The following is a 16,427-nucleotide window of genomic DNA, read 5'->3' as shown; positions in this document are numbered from 1 at the left end:
CTTTGGGTGTAGTTAACCTCTTTATTCCTTACGTTTCTTTGGGTGTAGTTAACCTCTTTATTCCTTACGTTTCTTTGGGTGTAGTTAACCTCTTTGGGTTGGAGTTTTCTTCCAGCACCGTTCCTTAGGGAGGTCTCCCCCCACCCCATCTACGGTGAGTGAAAGTTTTGCAGATTAGTCTCACCTGGCACTGTGGTCGCTAGCATCTGCAGCACATCTGTTCAGGCCTTCTGGCTTTTAGGGTCTCCAAGTAGGGTCAGGTGTAATTCTAATAGATCTGCCATGGTCTTTTTTTCTTCTTCCAGCTTTTAATACTCTTTCTTTATTCTATATGTTTTTGAGTATTATGTGCCAAGGGGACTTTCTTTACTGGTCCAGTCTATTTGTTACTCTGTAAGCTTTTTGCATCTTTGATAGGCATCTCTTCTTTGATTTTTGTTGAAAATATTTTCTGAGCCTTTGATCTAGGCTTACCCTCCTCCCTCTAGTCCTATTATTCTTAAATTTGGTCTTTTCATACTGTCCCAGAGTTCCTGGATGTTTCGTGTCAGTTGTTTAGATTTAACATTTTCTTTGGCCAGGGTGTTGGTTTCTTTTTTTGTGTCCTCAATGCCTGAGATTGTCAATTCCATCTCTTCTTGTATTCTGTTAGCAATGCCTGCCTCTGCAGTTCCTGTCCAAGTTCCTAAATTTTTCATATCCAAATTTCCCTCAGCTTGGGTTGGTCTTCTTCATTGATTCTATTTCCATTTTCAGGTCTTGAACTGTTTTATTCATTTTCTTCTACTCTGTGTTGTGGATTTTTTATTTATTTTTTTTAATTTTTATTCATTTCCTCCTTAAGGACCTCTTATGTTGACAGTGACTGAATTGTGCTTCGGTATGGTGGGATAGTGATGGCCTGCTGTAGTAGGACTGTTTGTCTCTAGGGGAGACATTTTGTCTTGGCTGTCACTGGTTGTGGTTTTCGCTGGTGTCTAGGCATCGGGGGTGGGAGGATGGTAGTTCTAGGTGCTGGTATCTGGCTTGGTCTTTGTTGGGTGGGTGCTTTGTTCCTTGGTTTCTGTTTTATCTTTGGTTCTTAGAGTGTGGTTGTTGTGTGTTGCCCAGTAGGAAATTTTCTGTGGACCTGATTGGTGATGCCACTGGGGGTTCCAAGTAAAATGTGTTTCCTGGGCTGGGGGCTGACACTTAGGAGTAAGGACAGGCTCCAGGGGTCACAGGTCAGAGGACAGAGGAGAGCAGAGTGTTCTCCCAGGATCTGCTTATTTAGTCTCCTTGAAATGGGGGGTGGGGTGGGGCAGAGAGTGACATGAGGTCCCTCCAGGTCTGCTACAGAGATGGGGATGGGGCCAGAGTGTCTGGAGGAACAGAAGGAGAGGTGAAGATCTGGAGTAGCCTGCCTTGTTCCCTGGATGGAGTGTCCTGTGGGTTAGCAGGGGGCACCTGCTGGAGCTGGCATAAAGCAATGAGCCCAGGGGTCAGGGGAGGAAGGTTAGGAGGGGAAGATCTGTGGGATCCACAGGAATGTGGGTGCAGGGGAGGGGTGGGTGGCTGCATCAGGTGTTAGGAGGGGAAGATCTGTGGGATCCACAGGAATGTGGGTGCAGGGGAGGGGGTGGGTGGCTGCATCAGGTGTTCTGTTGTAGAGCTAGGGATGCAACTAGGAGAATGGAAGGGTAGAGGAGATCTTTATAACCATTGGCGATGGGGTCAGAGAGGAAAGGGAGACCTCAGGAGGTGTTCAGCTACAGAGCTGCAGATGAGAATATGGGATTGGATTTGCAGGAACAGAACAAGAGGTGAGGACCTGCAGTCGGTCTACCTGCTGCCCCAGCAGAAGTGGCCTGTGGGTTTGAGGGAGTCTCTGCTGGAGTTGGGATGAGACTAAATGTTTAAGTGTTAGGATCTTTAAAGACCAACGGACTTTTAAAATGTGGAATGTTTCATATTGTGAAACTATTAATGTGAGATCTTGAGAATCAGTAAGAAATGAAAGGTTGTGGCTTGATAGTGATGTGTGTGTGTGTGTGTGTGTGTGTGTGTATGTCAAGTTAACAAAGGGCCAGCTGTGCTGGCTAGTTTTATGTCAACTTGACACAAGCTAGAGTCATTGGGAAGGGAGGAAACTCAATTGAGAAAATGCCTTCATAAGATCCAGCATTTTCTTAGTTATTGATGGGGGAGGGCCCAGTCTATTGTGGATGAGGTCACCTCTGGACTGGTGGTCCTGGGTTCTATAAGAAAGCAAACTGAGCAAGCCAGGGGGAATGAGCCAGTAAGCGGCACCAGCTCCTGCCTTCAGGTTCCTGCCCTACTTGAGTTCTTGGTAAACAGTGATGTGGAACTGTATACCAAATAAGTCATTTCCTCCCCAACTTGCTTTTGGTCATGGTGTTTCATCATAGCAAAAGTAACCCTAACTAAGACACAGGGTAAGGCAGAGCCTGAAGAAATGGCTGTTTTATATGCTGAGGAGGAACTTGGGGCAGACCACAGCCTGATCTCCAGACAGTTCTTTCACTGTCTTGGTGAAGGTTTGGGGCCTGCGGGTCCCCGGAAAGTGGACGCAGGATGTCCCTTGGCAGTGCTCTGCCCTGCTCCTCTCGGGCTTTCCAAACTGAGTTCTGTGGAAACTGCCTGCTATACAGATCATTCCCCCACGAGTTTTTAATTGGACCAAAAGGCAGATCAGGGAGAGGTTTTTTGCGTGTGTGCTGGGCATGGGAGATATGAGGTGGAGAGGCACTATGGTAGTTTGCCATCTCCAGCAAAGAGCTGTGGCTTCCAGAGACAAATGAATGCACTATGCCAGAGCACAAATGGCTATGCTTGTGTTTTCTCACAATGTCAGAATTTACTGAATAAAAATAAACCCACAAACTCAGCTTCTTGGGGCAGGAGTGCAATTTTCCAAGTGTCTTAGTTTCTTTTCTTGTCACTGTGATAAGACAATCTGGGAAAATGGAGGAGTGAGAAAGTCTTTATTCTGGTGCACCATTCAGGTGTACACTCCATCATGGTGGGAAGCTGAGACAGCAGGAAGCATGGAGCTACAGGGCAGGTCGCGTGTGATGGGGTACCAGAAAGGTAACACATGCAGCCGCTTGGCTCTTTCTCACCTTAAACTGTCCGGGATCCCAGGCAGGGAATGGTGTCACCCACCTCCATTGACATAAGCTAGTCCTCCACAGGGAAGCTCAGGGACCTCTCTTGCAGGACATTTGAGATCTCAATTGTGTGTTTAACCATCACAACAAGTAATTTTGATTGCCCTCAGTACCATGGTCATTGGCAATCAAAGGATTTTTTATTGCAATCTTAACTAGCAATACTCACACACATATCGCACAATAAGGCATCCATAGGCACACATCACACAGTATGGCATGTATGTATGCCACAGAGTGTATAAAATGGGTTAAATAGGGCATGGTTTCAAGAGGTCCATTGAAGGCAGACACAGGGAATATAGACGCATCCAAGAACAGATACTGCAAGTGCTTAGAAAAGCTGTTAGTGAAGCCAGCTGGAGACCTGGAGGGTACAGAGACCATGGTGAGTGTCAGGGACACAAGACTGAGACAGACAAACAGATTTGAGTGAGCCGTGGCAACCAGTGGGAACTGTACTGAGCGGAAGCCCAGGGCACTGGAGGGTTTTCCCTCTTGGTCTCTGGTTCACATACCAGACTGAGGCAGGACAGGAAGAGACATTAAGGATATATGGGAAGGAAGGGAGCTCCAGGCCTCCTACCAACTGAGAGTCGGGAATCCCAGGACAGATGATATTTACTCTGAAGACTGCTGACATAGAACCTTTCTTTTTAGAGAGATGTTTTTGAATAAGCATGTTAAAATACCAATGAGCCTTAAGACCCATGTGTCTACTTGAGTGAGGCCTATCCCTTTCTCACATCTCTTCTGGGAATTTCACAGAACAATAAACGACTCCTTACAATAAAAATCATCTTAGCTTCCCATGCGAGCCTCCCGCTTTCCGGTTTCCTGGTCAGCTGTCATCCCACCCGGTGGGCCATGAACTCATTTAGGTCCCTTAGCCACTCTCTGAGGGAGGTGTCTCTTGAGAGGCTCACGCGAGCTTTGTGTGCTAGGTGCTGCTTCCTTTACCTGACTGGCTTTCTATAAACTCCCCATGCTTATGTCTGTTCAGATCTCACCTTTATTTTAAAAGGGCTTTTTGTTACTTCTTTGAGAATTGTATACAATGTATTTGGGTCACATTTAACTCCAGTCCTCTTCCTAACTCCTTCCAGACCTGCCCCACCTCTCCTCCTCAGCATCATTGTGGTCTCTTTTCAAAAAATGGATCATTTCTGAGAATTTCATATACAAGTACTTTCTTTCCCTTTCCTTCTCCTCTAATTTGTCTCTCATGTCCCTGCCTCAATCACGGCCTCTTAATCGTTGTTACTGTTAAACATGCATGCACACATACACGTGTGTGTGTCTATAAAGCCTGAGTGTATCTTATAGGCATATGTCCATTTCCTATGTGTGTTTGGCCTGCCCATGAGCAGTCAATCATCTTTCAGGCTCTTCAGTGATTCTGGAGATGTGTTGGGGGACCCACAAGTGTCAGCAACTAGAACCTGGACCCTGAGCTTCATGGAGTTTCACAATCATTCAAGAAGAAATGACTGACTTGTGGGACAGAATTCACAAACCATAGCCCCCATCAGTGCTGGATCTGGAATAGCCAGACTGACCCTGGAGGCCAAGCGAGATGGCACAGATCTGTAATCTCTGCACATGGGAGGTGGAGACAAGAGGCTCAGGCGTTCAGGTTCAGAACTGTCTCAAAAAAGGAGAGCAAAGAAAAAAATATAATGAAGCCCTCACATAGACCCTGGGTGGTGTCTTGTTAGCCACTAAAGCACAGCAGACCTAATGCAGGAAGCCGAGATCCAGAATAAGAGACCTTGAGTCCAGGGCGTGGCAGCATGCCTGGCACACTTGAGACTGTGCAAGCTCTCCCTTACAGCCAAGGGGACTGGACTCTGGTGGCTATCGGCAAACTCCAAACTGGGCTGAGCACTGAGTCATACATTGCATCTTTTGGGCTCCTAAGCTGTGCCAGTCTTTCACACTCTAGACACAGTGATGGAAGCAACTCCTTAAAAAACAAGAAACCCCACATTTAGTTGGGGGCTTGCTAACAGTTTCAGAGGGTTAGCCTATGAATATCATGGGGAAGCAGACAGACATGGTGCTGGAGCAGTACGGCTTTACATATTAACCCACGGGCAGCAGGCAGAGAGGGGAAGAGATCCTGCAAGATCTTAAAGCCAGTGACACACCCAATGACACACCTTCTCCCACAAAGCCATACCTCTGAATCCTTCTCACACATTTCCACTGCCTGTTGACTAAGCATTTATATATATTCAAGGCATTCTGCATTCAGACCATCACAGTGAGTCTGCTGTGAAGGAGTGTCCTCCTGTCCAGCACTACAGGATTCTTGTCATTTGCATCTCAGTGCTGCTCAATTCTGGATTCTAAGCCAGGGTTTTACTTGCTGGAAGAATTGGGAGGGGGCATTTGAGGGATGGTGTGGTCGCGGCGGGGTGTGTGTGTGTGTGTGTGTGTGTGTGTGTGGTGTGTTTGATGTATGCAGGGCATATGCAGTATGTGTAGATGGTGTATGTGTGTGGTATATGTATGATATGGGATGTGTGTATGTGTGTGTGTATGCATGGCATATGCGGTGTGTGTGGATGGGGTATGAGGGGCATGTGTGTGTATGTGTGTGGATGGTATATGATAATGTGTGTGTGTGTGTTGTGTATGAAGTGTGTGTGGATGATATGTGTGTATATGTGTGTGGATGGTGTACGGATGTGTATGTGTGTGTGTGTGTGTGTGTGTGTGTGTGTATGCGTGCATGTGTGTGTTGTGGAGGGAAGGGTGTTAAGATGGATCTGGGGCCTGTACAGTCTGGGCCAACCTTGAACTGTGGATTTTCCTGCCTACCCACTTCTACTCCACACTAAGGTTACAGGTGTGAGGTTTCACGTCCGATCATAAAGTAGTTTTTTAGCAGGCACTTGGTGACTACTTCCCATACAAGCTACGGGAGCTGCCTCTGCTATGCTTGGTGCTGCAGGCTGGTGACCAGGAGCACAGGGAAGCAAGGGTATGTAAACATGAAGGCTTCCAGGAGAAAGCTCTCAAACTGCCAGCTGGAGGAGCGCTTGGACATGGTTTACCCAAACACTCATTGCCATGGCGACAAGGAAATCTGAAGTGCCGTTGCCAGCAGCATCCAGCATGGCTCCAATGTGGGAAAAGACTTGGCTTCATGGGTCCTCAGAGAAACGATCTGAAACGCACCAAGAGCGGGGAGCTGGAGCCGAGGGGCTGGCACACTCTCAGCCCAAGCACGGCCAAGCCGCATGCAGCTGCCCAATTCTGGATCCCTGGGCCAGCCTCTCGCAGCAGGGGGTAGAGAGGCCAAGCATTTTTGGTTAAGCAGGCCACAGCCAAGTTGCTCATAAGAAAACAATAGTCTAGGACAAAGGGCCTCTCTGCAGGCTGGTGTACTTGATCCTGAAAATCGCCTCTCAGAGCTGGGCTCCCACTTTTCAAAGCTTGGGAGAGTCAAGGTAAGGCCGAAGCAGGATGCCAGTTGGAACATGGATTCCTGTTATACCAAAAATAAAACAGAGAGCCTTCCTGGAGACCGAAGAGGGTGTCGTTTCTAGGAGTTGGTGACAGACCAGAAAGCCACAATGTCCCCAGTGATGATCTACCATTGTAATCAGAGGGGTTAGGGTCACAACCAAGATCTTAGATTCAGCTACCCATCCTCAACAAACCAATTTAAGAAACAAGTCATAAAAACCATAAAAGATTTGCTCGATGTGATTCTACAGGGAAGAACAAAGAGGTCTGGTGATCCCAAGTCCATCAGAGGTCTAACCTGAGCTTGAAACATAGAGGGCAGAAGGGTAAGCGTAACTGCCCATCCTTGAGCTCTCATTGTCTGGTGAGTTAACACTGTGAGGTCTGTGAGAATCAATTTCCACTCTGGCTGCTACCACAGAGATTAGACTCAGCAGAAAGATTGTTGAAATTTGTGCCCTGCTCAAAGTAACTTTATGCCTTGTAAAACACTTTTTCAAATTGTTCCTTTCTCCAAGAGACTCCCAGTTTACACACAGCTTACAATACCATTTTGAAAATGGAATCTGGCTGTGAACTTGGGCAGACATGTGAATGAATGGTACCATCTTTCTGGTGCTGCTAATGTAGCAGAAACTGGCAATTGGCTTATTCCTGGGGGTAGAAAGTATGACTCAAGTGGGGTAAGTCAGGGTGTGATGGTAGAAAGAGTACCACTCTGAACTGAATGGGGTAAGTCAGGGCTGTGCTGGTAGAAAGAGTACCACTTTGAACTGAATGGGGTAAGTCAGGGCTGTGCTGGTAGAAAGAGTACCACTTTGAACTGAATGGGGTAAGTCAGGGCTGTGATGCCAAAGGCCAGCCTCAGCTTGGTCAGGGGTTCTGAAGAAGGGGAGCTTTCAAGTGGCAGAAAGAACTCAGATCGTGGGTCCAAGCTGACAGCTTCATGTTCTGCTTGAGAAGGCTCCCTAGACAGCTTTCTGTCAATAGCTCTTGGCTCTGTCGTCTGCTCAGGACAGCTCTCTGCATAAGACAGTTCTATTCTAGAAGCTCTCTGGATAGCTCATGAGTTTTCCGATACAGTCAGAAAAGCTGCTAGAAAAAAAAAATGTTCAATTTTTCTAGAAAAAAAGAAAACAAAACCCTAAAAGCTGTTAGCTCTCCAAGCAGTTTTCTCTGTATAGCTGCTAGAAAAAAAATTCTACAAGAGCTGTGTTAGCTCTCTAAGTAATTCTTGGAATTTCCAACCAAGGTCAGATATCCTGTTAGAAAAATTCTAAAAGAACTATAAAAAATTTTAAAAGAGCTGTGCTTGTTCTCCAGAGATCTCCAGACAGCTCCGCTCTTGCTAGAAAATAAGTCTAAAAAAGAAGGGTTATCACTCTCTGCTAGCTCATCTCATACAGACCAAAAGCCCAGTCTTTTATCAATTCAGTCATTCACTCCTGGTTCCCTCTTGACAATCCCACGAGTCAGCACTCTGTGTCCTTAGCCCCTTGATGATTCAAAGACAGCAAGCACACAACATGACAAATGAATTCAGAGAACTGCCTGCCTTTGTAAGCACAAACAATAAATTTAGCTGGGTGGGATCCTGTCCTGAGATTAACATTCCAACAATGTTCTGTCCCAGGCCATCTGCCTGCCTTAGTATCTTTCTGACAAGCCGGCTATGGTGCAGCTAATTCTGTTTTTATAGGTCCATGAACCCCCTCATATAATTCATACTGCATCCTTACATTTTGCAAAAATATATTTTTTAAACTCATGTTTTCAGAGTTCTTTCCCACAGCCTTAAGGGCTGACCTGAATGTCATAGCATTTACTATTATTGCTAAGGATATAGGCACACTCTTGCCTCCTAGACTCATGCTGTCTCTGATTATCATGGAGTCATTAGCTTTGGCAGAGAGGACATTCCCTCGAAGGAGGAACATAAAATATATAAACAAGCCTTAACACCTAGAAAACAACACCCGTGAAGGCCCACACCTTGTTGGCTCTGTTGCAGGGACAGGAAACCGTGTCACACAGTCCTTTCTGCAAGACCAAGCAGGACTCAACACTGTTAGCACACATCAGCATCTTAAAATCATATCAAGAAAGCCCAAGAACTTATAGACACATTAACTGAGGAAAGAGTACAGATCTCATGTGGACATTATAAAGAGGAAGATACCCAATACTGTGATGGTGGTACCCTCCAGAACCATCACCTTTGTCTCCTAAACCCTTTGTAGTCCTTCTGAAACCTTCCTTAGTGCATCAAGACAGTGAAGACTTAATATTTTCCATGTCACACAAGTCACAGCAGAGATCCCTCAAAACCCTTGTTTTCATGTCTCAAAGGTTGAACCAAACCCCTGTGGTCCAACAGTGCACCCAAAGATTAACACAATTCAACTGTCCCTGCCATGCAAGATGACCAAATAGATCAACATATTACAAATTTGTTCAAAAAACAAACTTCTAAATTGACAAAGTCAATCACATAAACATTGCAATGCCCAAATAGTTCAACGGTACCCCAGTGGCTCAGAATAAACCAAAAGACAAAGACAGTCATTAAATGATAGTCATTGAAATGATTCAAAGTGAGCAACATCTCAAAAGAGCCCTGAACTAAAGGACATATTGCTCCAAGTGCCCCTATCACATAGACGCACCAAGGCCAGACTCCAGTCCAAAACCAAGCCCACGCTCTCATTTCTCTGCATCGCCAGGCTTGACGGAGCACTCCTATAATCTCAAGGAGGCTAAAAGAAAAGAATTGCCACAATTTTGAGGTCATAAGTTCAAGGCCTGCTTGCACTGTTGAGCGGCAAGGTAGGGAGAGGGAAGGGAGGCAGATAGGAGGTAGGAAGCTAGCTGGTCATCAAATTAACACAACTGGCAAAATAAGTTGTGGAGGACAGGCTCCAGGTTTGAAATCAGCCTTGGGCGGCTCAGGAGATACTTATTATGATCTTAATTATGAAGCCGTAATCTGTGCTTTTTAATATGTTGAGATAATTATATAAAATGAATGAATTGGAAAATAGTATTAACCACATTTAGGAGTGCACACTTGCATGGCTTTGGATACTCGGTCACTACTGTCAGAGACAAAACTGTAGCAAATGTAGTTTAAAGGTATTATGGGCTCAGCTCTGAGACTCCAATCAGCTTGGAAGTTTCCTATGAATGGTGGATCCGCAGGCCTTTGAGGGCTGAGGCCACAGAACAGACTATGAGAGGTCACTCCAGGGCTGCTTCTCTTGCGGAACCAGGTAGATGGTGCCTCTTTATCACCCTGACTCTGGTGGGATGTTTTCTCTTGGTCTCTGGAATTGACATGGTACTTCATTTAAGGTCTGCACCGTAGTCTACTCTGGTCCGTGAGCCTTGCCCAGAAGGTCTGCTCTAAGCAGAAGCCTTCTTGCCATAATCATAGCCATGGCTCCTTCTCTCTACTCCTCCCCAGAGGATGGCTTCTGTCCTGGTCTCAGTGAAGGACTCACAGGTTAGGAATCCCACAAGAAGAGCCTTGGCTGTGGCCTCTCTATGGTGTGGCTTCTTGTGCACAGCACAGAGATTCAAGGGCTCTTTTGTACACGCATCTTTACATTTCCTGACATTGCCTTGAGTCATATACTACCATTTGTGCACAGATCCCTAAATGGTGGCCATTTGGTAATTCATGATATTGACTGTCTCAGGCAGAGAGCCTTGTGTACACCTCCTGCCATTAACGGGGGGTGGAGGGGGGTAATGTTTTGTTCCTTTGGGGCAATCATACAGGTGTTGAAATATCAGGCATGGAGCAGTTATGCTTAACTTCTTAGGGTACAGCTAGTTTCCCAGAGCAAGTTACATATGAGGCACCTGTTGCTAGGTCCCAGACCTAGAATGATGAGCGCTGCTTAGTTGGGTGGATCTGTTGGCAGTGATGGCACCGCACGTCTCTTTCCGAGCGTGTAGAGCATCCTTCTGTCTTCCTAAATGGGCATCTGCTCAAGTATGAACAAACAGGAGATCCTTGTTCATTCTGGTATGGTTCCAGCGGGAGTCTGTGCTGCAGGTTTGCTTACACGGCAATGAGCCTTTCCTTGGCGATTTTTAAAGAGATTTTAGTTGTAATGTGTGGTATTTTGTGTATGCTTGGCCCAGGGAGTGGCACTGTTAGGAGGTGTGACACTGTTGGAGGAGGTGCAGCCTTGTTGAAGGAAGTGTGTTGTTGTAGGGGTGGGCAACAAGACCCTCCTCCTACCTGCCTGGGAGCCAGTCTTTTCCTGTTTGCCTTTGTAACAAGATGCAGGATTCTCAGCTTCCCCAGTGCCGTGCCTGCCTGGATGCTGCCACGCTTCCAGCGATGATGATGGTGGACTGAACCTTAGAACCTTTAAGCCAGACCCAATTAAATGTTGTTCTCTATAAGCGTTGCTTTGGTTATGGTGTCTGTTAACAGCAGTAAAACCCTAAGACATAATGAAATCCAACCTGTTCTCATGGAGTTTGTGTACTAGAAATCTTCATCCACCCCAAGTAGAAGGTTTTATCCTCTGTTTCCTTATATACTTTGTACAGTTTTAGAATTTGTATTTTGCTTTATAACCCATTTTGAGTTTCCTTTGTATATGCTGCATTAGATGAAAGCCAGCATCTTAAAAGTAAAATCTGAAAATCTGAATCTAACTGTTGGAAAGACCTTTTTTTTTTCCCCAGTTGAATTATTTTTGCTCCTTATCGAAAGTTAGTTTACCAAGAAAAGGAGCCTGGTGATTGGTCTGCAATTCTAGCTACTCAGAAGTGAGGCATGAGAGACTCTTGGGTTAGAGGCCAGCCTAGAGGACATTGGGAGAACTTACTAAAAACAGGTGTGGAGGGAGAGAGGGAGGGAGGGAGGGTAGGCACGATGGGGGGAGGGGAAGAGGAAAATGATCTACCAAATATGTGTGACCTGTTTGTTTGCAAAATGAGTTTTAGAGAAAACTTGTGAGATGTTTTGCTCTGTTTCGAGCGCATGCCCTGCTCCGTTTGGTCTGACTGGTCGGTGCACATATATATTTTACACCCCAGCAAGAGCCAGCAAGAGCAGCCGAGGCATTGGTTATTCAGGAAATAGGCTTTGTTTACGTGCTCCCAGAAGCTCTGTTCTTTATAACCGGAGCACCTGGCCCTGGCCCAACACGAGGGCCGTGCACCGGCACTAAAAGAGACTCCTGACAATGAAAGGACCCAGGGCAGGACTTGGAACCTTCGGAGAATCATGATGAGGCGAACCCGGTCACGCACTGGATCACATAGTGCTCCTGAGATGATCCGTTATAGCTGTGGAGAATGAGTCAGTATTGCCAAAGGCTGCAGGAGAGCCCAGCAGGTGTAGGGTCTGTGTGAAGGACAATTAAAATAAGTTTAAGGTAGGCCTACAACCCATGAGAAGGACCACTCTGAGGGCCATCTATGCTATGGAGCATATATCTTTCAGAGACCCTTGGCCAGTACATAAAGCAATAAAAGCCAATTGAGAATGGCTTGCCAGGTTTGTTTGTTTGTTTGTTTGTTTTTTAAACAAGGTAGATATGAACTCTTCTCCAATCCACTCATTCCTTTTCTCTGTATGTTTAGGCAACAGTTGGACTACGAATGTTTGAAATAGCTTATCTGTCTGCAATTGCACAACCCAGAAGAAACCCTGATGCCCTTCAAAGCATAGGATAAGAGACTCACAGAATACCATTGGCCATCATTAGGCAAAATTCAAAGTAACTATGCTACATAAACAAATAATGAGCAATAAAAGCGTCTCCCCACTTGTATCAGATCCCAAAGCATAAAACGCACCCCTGGGAAGACAAACACTCTCATGGGAGTGGGGTTCAGAGGGAGAAAGCTTTGGGGTAACCGGTGCATTCGTGATCTTGACCATGGCTATGCATCCGTGCACAAAACGTACAAGACCCTTTAGGTACATCTGAGATACCGATGCTCCACCGTGTGCCCTGGAATACATGAACCGAGATAGAAATGGCGCTAAAATGCATGACAGAGGGCAGATTCTAATGAGAGGACTGAGGTCGGCAAGCAGGAGAGAACCATCATCAGGGGGCATGGGCTCTGAGGAACCGTGGCACTACTTAGATGTGTTTAAACTTAGGACCAGTGAGGGCCCTAAGATGTAGTCTGCTAAGCATGCAAACTCCCATTATCTTTTGTATAACCTGCGGGAAGAATGGAAGCAGGAGTAACTGGCCAGAACTTTAAAGTCTGCAGTGGCAGCTTGCTCAGCAGCTAGAGGATTCCCGGGTGAGGCAGGCGCCCACTCCATCCACTCTTTTCTCTCACCCCCATCTCCGTGGATTCAGGGTCACGTCTTGTCTCACTGAAGAGTCGACAAACTGGGGAGAGGAAAATGTCATCTCCACCCACTGGAAACCTTTCCAGGGACCACCGAGAGCTTCATGGACACGATGACAAGCAAAGAAGCCAGGCAAAGAGGGAGTATGCTGTGGTTCATTTAGCTCAGCCTTCTAGAACAGGCTAAGGAGCCCAGGGTAAGCCAGGAGTTGAGTTTGCCTCTGAGAAGGACTAGAGGCAACCTGGAGTCTGACCACATCTGTATCTATCCAGGGAGCCTGTCAACTGTGCGGAAACATCTTAGAGACGTTAGATAAATAAACACATGCGCACATGAACGCTGCAGCTCATGTTCCCCAATACCCCAACCAGCAGGGATGAAGTCATCTTCCTCCTGATCTGTAACCAGCTCCTCCAAGACGCCAATGCACAGGACCCTCTCTGCTTCTGACACTGCCACCCGGTTAAGTGGTGTGCCCTCACTGCCTCTGGGGGACATGATCATCTTCACGGTGACAGCCTGTTGTCAAAACTTACAACCATGGCCACCTTTGAGGTAGACCTTGGCTGCTTCAACTTCGCAGCCCGTCTCAGTTTCCTGATAATAGATAGCATCCTGAACCCCATCACCACTGAAATGTAAGCTTTGGGAACATCCAGAGACACTGAGCCCTCAGACATGGGTATCTTTAGATAGAGACCAGGACATTTCGGGTCTGCTTGGACATGATGTTAGGAATTCAAAGGAAAGGACTTAGAGACAGCAGCTCTTGCTCATCTGTCTGGCCTCAGGGGTGAGCCTTTCGTGCCTTATGTAACATTACAGAGGTCTGGCAGCCAGCCGACTCATGGCCAGTGACACATTTAAGAATGGGTCATGGAGCGGAAGCAGAAGCTCCGGGCCTCTGCTCCTGAGCCTGGGCTGCACTCCAGATTCCTCAGGAGGTTTCCTTCCTCTACCCTGTGATTTATCAGGCCAGGAGGCTGTGTCACATGGCAGCCTCAGTGACTGAAGCCCAGCCTGGGTGGCAAATAAACGGATACAGCATAAAGCCAGAACACTGCCTTCTGAGCCCGGGACGCCACTGTAGCCCAATACTCTAGACTTGTACATCCAGCATGGCCACAGGAGCTCATGCAGGGGACATCCAGGATGGCCCCAGGGCTATCTCAGAACCAGTCACGGTTATCCAGCAACCCAGGGAGAAGAAAGGGAGACTTCTGCATGGCACTCAGCTTCCCAGAGGGAAAGTCGGGATGCTGAAAGCTCTGGTGACATGGGAAGAAGATGTCTTGGCCGAGTCCTGGGGGACTTGGTCATGGGACTGTTGGGATGCATCTACCACTTAGAGCACAGTCGTCATAAGTGGCAGTGCATACGTGTGCTTGTGGGCTGTGCCATCCTATAAACACACTAGCTCTCAATAACCTGCAATGCAGAGTTCCGCTTCAGCTCCCACACGTCCACTCTCTGCCAACAGGCCGAGGAACAAAGGCAGGATTCAAGCAGGCCAGAGCACTCCTGCAAGCAAGGCCTTGTGGCAGTCTCACCATGCCTTTCCTATGCCCTGGCCCAGGAAGCTGTGAGCTTGTGGAGGAATCTCTAAGACTCATCATCCTGGGATAGTGGGGGTTAAGTCGTTGGCCATGATGATCCTCTGGTCATCTGTGGGAGCTGGGCCTCCCTGGGGTTCAGGGTACAGATGGGAATAGCATTTTCCCCAAGCCTCTTACCACCAATCAGACACCCAGGACCTTGTGGTCCTCACTTCTCATTGCCCTCAGCATCGGGAGGTGATGGAGGGCAAGTCAGAGGGTGGCTTCGGGGGCTCCATGTGCGGGACAGGAGCTTCTCCTCAAGTCTGTGGCAGATATAACCCCTCTCTTGGCTGGGGGCCTGCTAGTTGGATCCTGTGGATTCTGGCGAGGATACTCAGGGCTTGGCTCCCTCCGGCCTTGGCTTACGTCCCAGCCTCCCAAATCTTAGCTCTGAGTCTCTGCCTAAGCAAGAACACAGTAAGCCCCACGCCGGGCCAGGCAGAGGGACACAGTGACCAGAACAGAGCACTTGATGTCAACACAACCGGTGTCAACAAGATTGGAGACAGACCCTCGCGGGCACTGAGAGTGTGAAACCCTTGGAAAGGGACAAAGTCGCCTGCCAGAAACGGAACAGAGAGAACGGTTCTCCCATGCCAGGAACACAAGAGTGTTTGCACATGACCTGAGAGCACTTCTCACGTCCGAGGATGGGGAGACTGAGGGTGGAGAGACTTCTAGCCTGCCGTGGGCTCACTTCTCCCAGCCTTGGTGAAACCATCAAGGTGTGTGGAGAACTGGCTCTGTAGATGCTGGGCCATCTGCTGTCCAAGGAATGCTGAGGCCTCGCCTCCTCTCAGTCTCACCTTATGTCTCCCTGACTCCTGAGCTACACTTCCTCTGTCCATCCACGAGCCGGCTCACATTCAGGGTCCAGGAAGGCTCCAGCTAGTCTATGAGTGGAGGAGGCCATGGGTGAAGCTTCTCCCCTGTGCGGGGCTGAGGTCCCAGAGTGAGAGGGTCCAGCCCACTCCTCTGGCAGACCAGGCCGTACCCACAAGAACATTCTTCCTGGCCACAGGGCCCCCACAGAGCCCATAAAAACAGCCCTCTCCACGGCCCTATGTCTCAGGAATGCAGTTGTCTTCCCAAACAACAGAATCTCGGGCTTGGCGGCGGGCGGTCAGACCAGAGCCCCATGCCTCACGTGTTCTGGAATTGACAAGATAAATAACCGTCACTTCCAAGGAAAAACAAAAAGTCCACTTTCCTTTTAAACACACTGGCTACGCATGTCTCTAAATCTGGAGGAACACAGAGTTTCTCTTCCAGGAATCTCCCTGGGCTTTGAGGGGCCACCGCGGGAGTCTGTGGCACATTCCTTCACCAGCAGAAATGAGCCTGAGTTTGTATCACTCACATGGACAGACGGCCCTTGTTAGGGATGGGAGTGTGTGTGCTCAACTGGAAGGGGTCCTGGGGTCTCAGCTGGAAGTCTACAGCAGGGAAGTATAGCCGGGACCCAGTGAGTCTGCACCGTGAGGTAGACTGCCCCCAAGCTGCACCTGGCCGCTCCTGGCCGAGGAGCTGGAAATTCTGTCAGATTTAGACAGAATCAGGATTATGAAGATTATGAACCGATTAGCTCCTCCTTAAGCAGGGGGCATGTGGATGGCTCAGGCCATTCACCCAGTGAGAGGGAACACTGGGCAGGATGGGATAGAAGGTCATTACAGTGAGGTAGCAACCATGATGTGAGGGATAGAGCTCTGAGGAAGACCACAGGCCTTGACAGGCCAGGAGGAGGGGCCGGGTCAGCATCGTGGGACAGCCACACAGCATGCCCACAGCGAGATGTCCAGCCGTTGTCCCACTGAGGGCTCAGTGACAGGAAGATTACACAGT

General features: G+C 47.9%; 1 non-coding gene across 1 annotated transcript; it reads right to left on the bottom strand.

Moving 5' to 3' along the window:
* Positions 1-7,881: 7,881 nt before the first annotated feature.
* LOC115062671 lies at positions 7,882-7,944 on the bottom strand. The gene has a single exon (XR_003842605.1). It is a non-coding gene; the product is annotated as a U7 small nuclear RNA (small nuclear RNA).
* Positions 7,945-16,427: the final 8,483 nt, after the last annotated feature.

Source organism: Mus pahari, chromosome 19 (assembly GCF_900095145.1).
Source record: "Mus pahari chromosome 19, PAHARI_EIJ_v1.1, whole genome shotgun sequence".
Classification (NCBI taxonomy): domain Eukaryota; kingdom Metazoa; phylum Chordata; class Mammalia; order Rodentia; family Muridae; genus Mus; species Mus pahari.
This window is presented reverse-complemented; position numbering and strand designations above follow the sequence as displayed.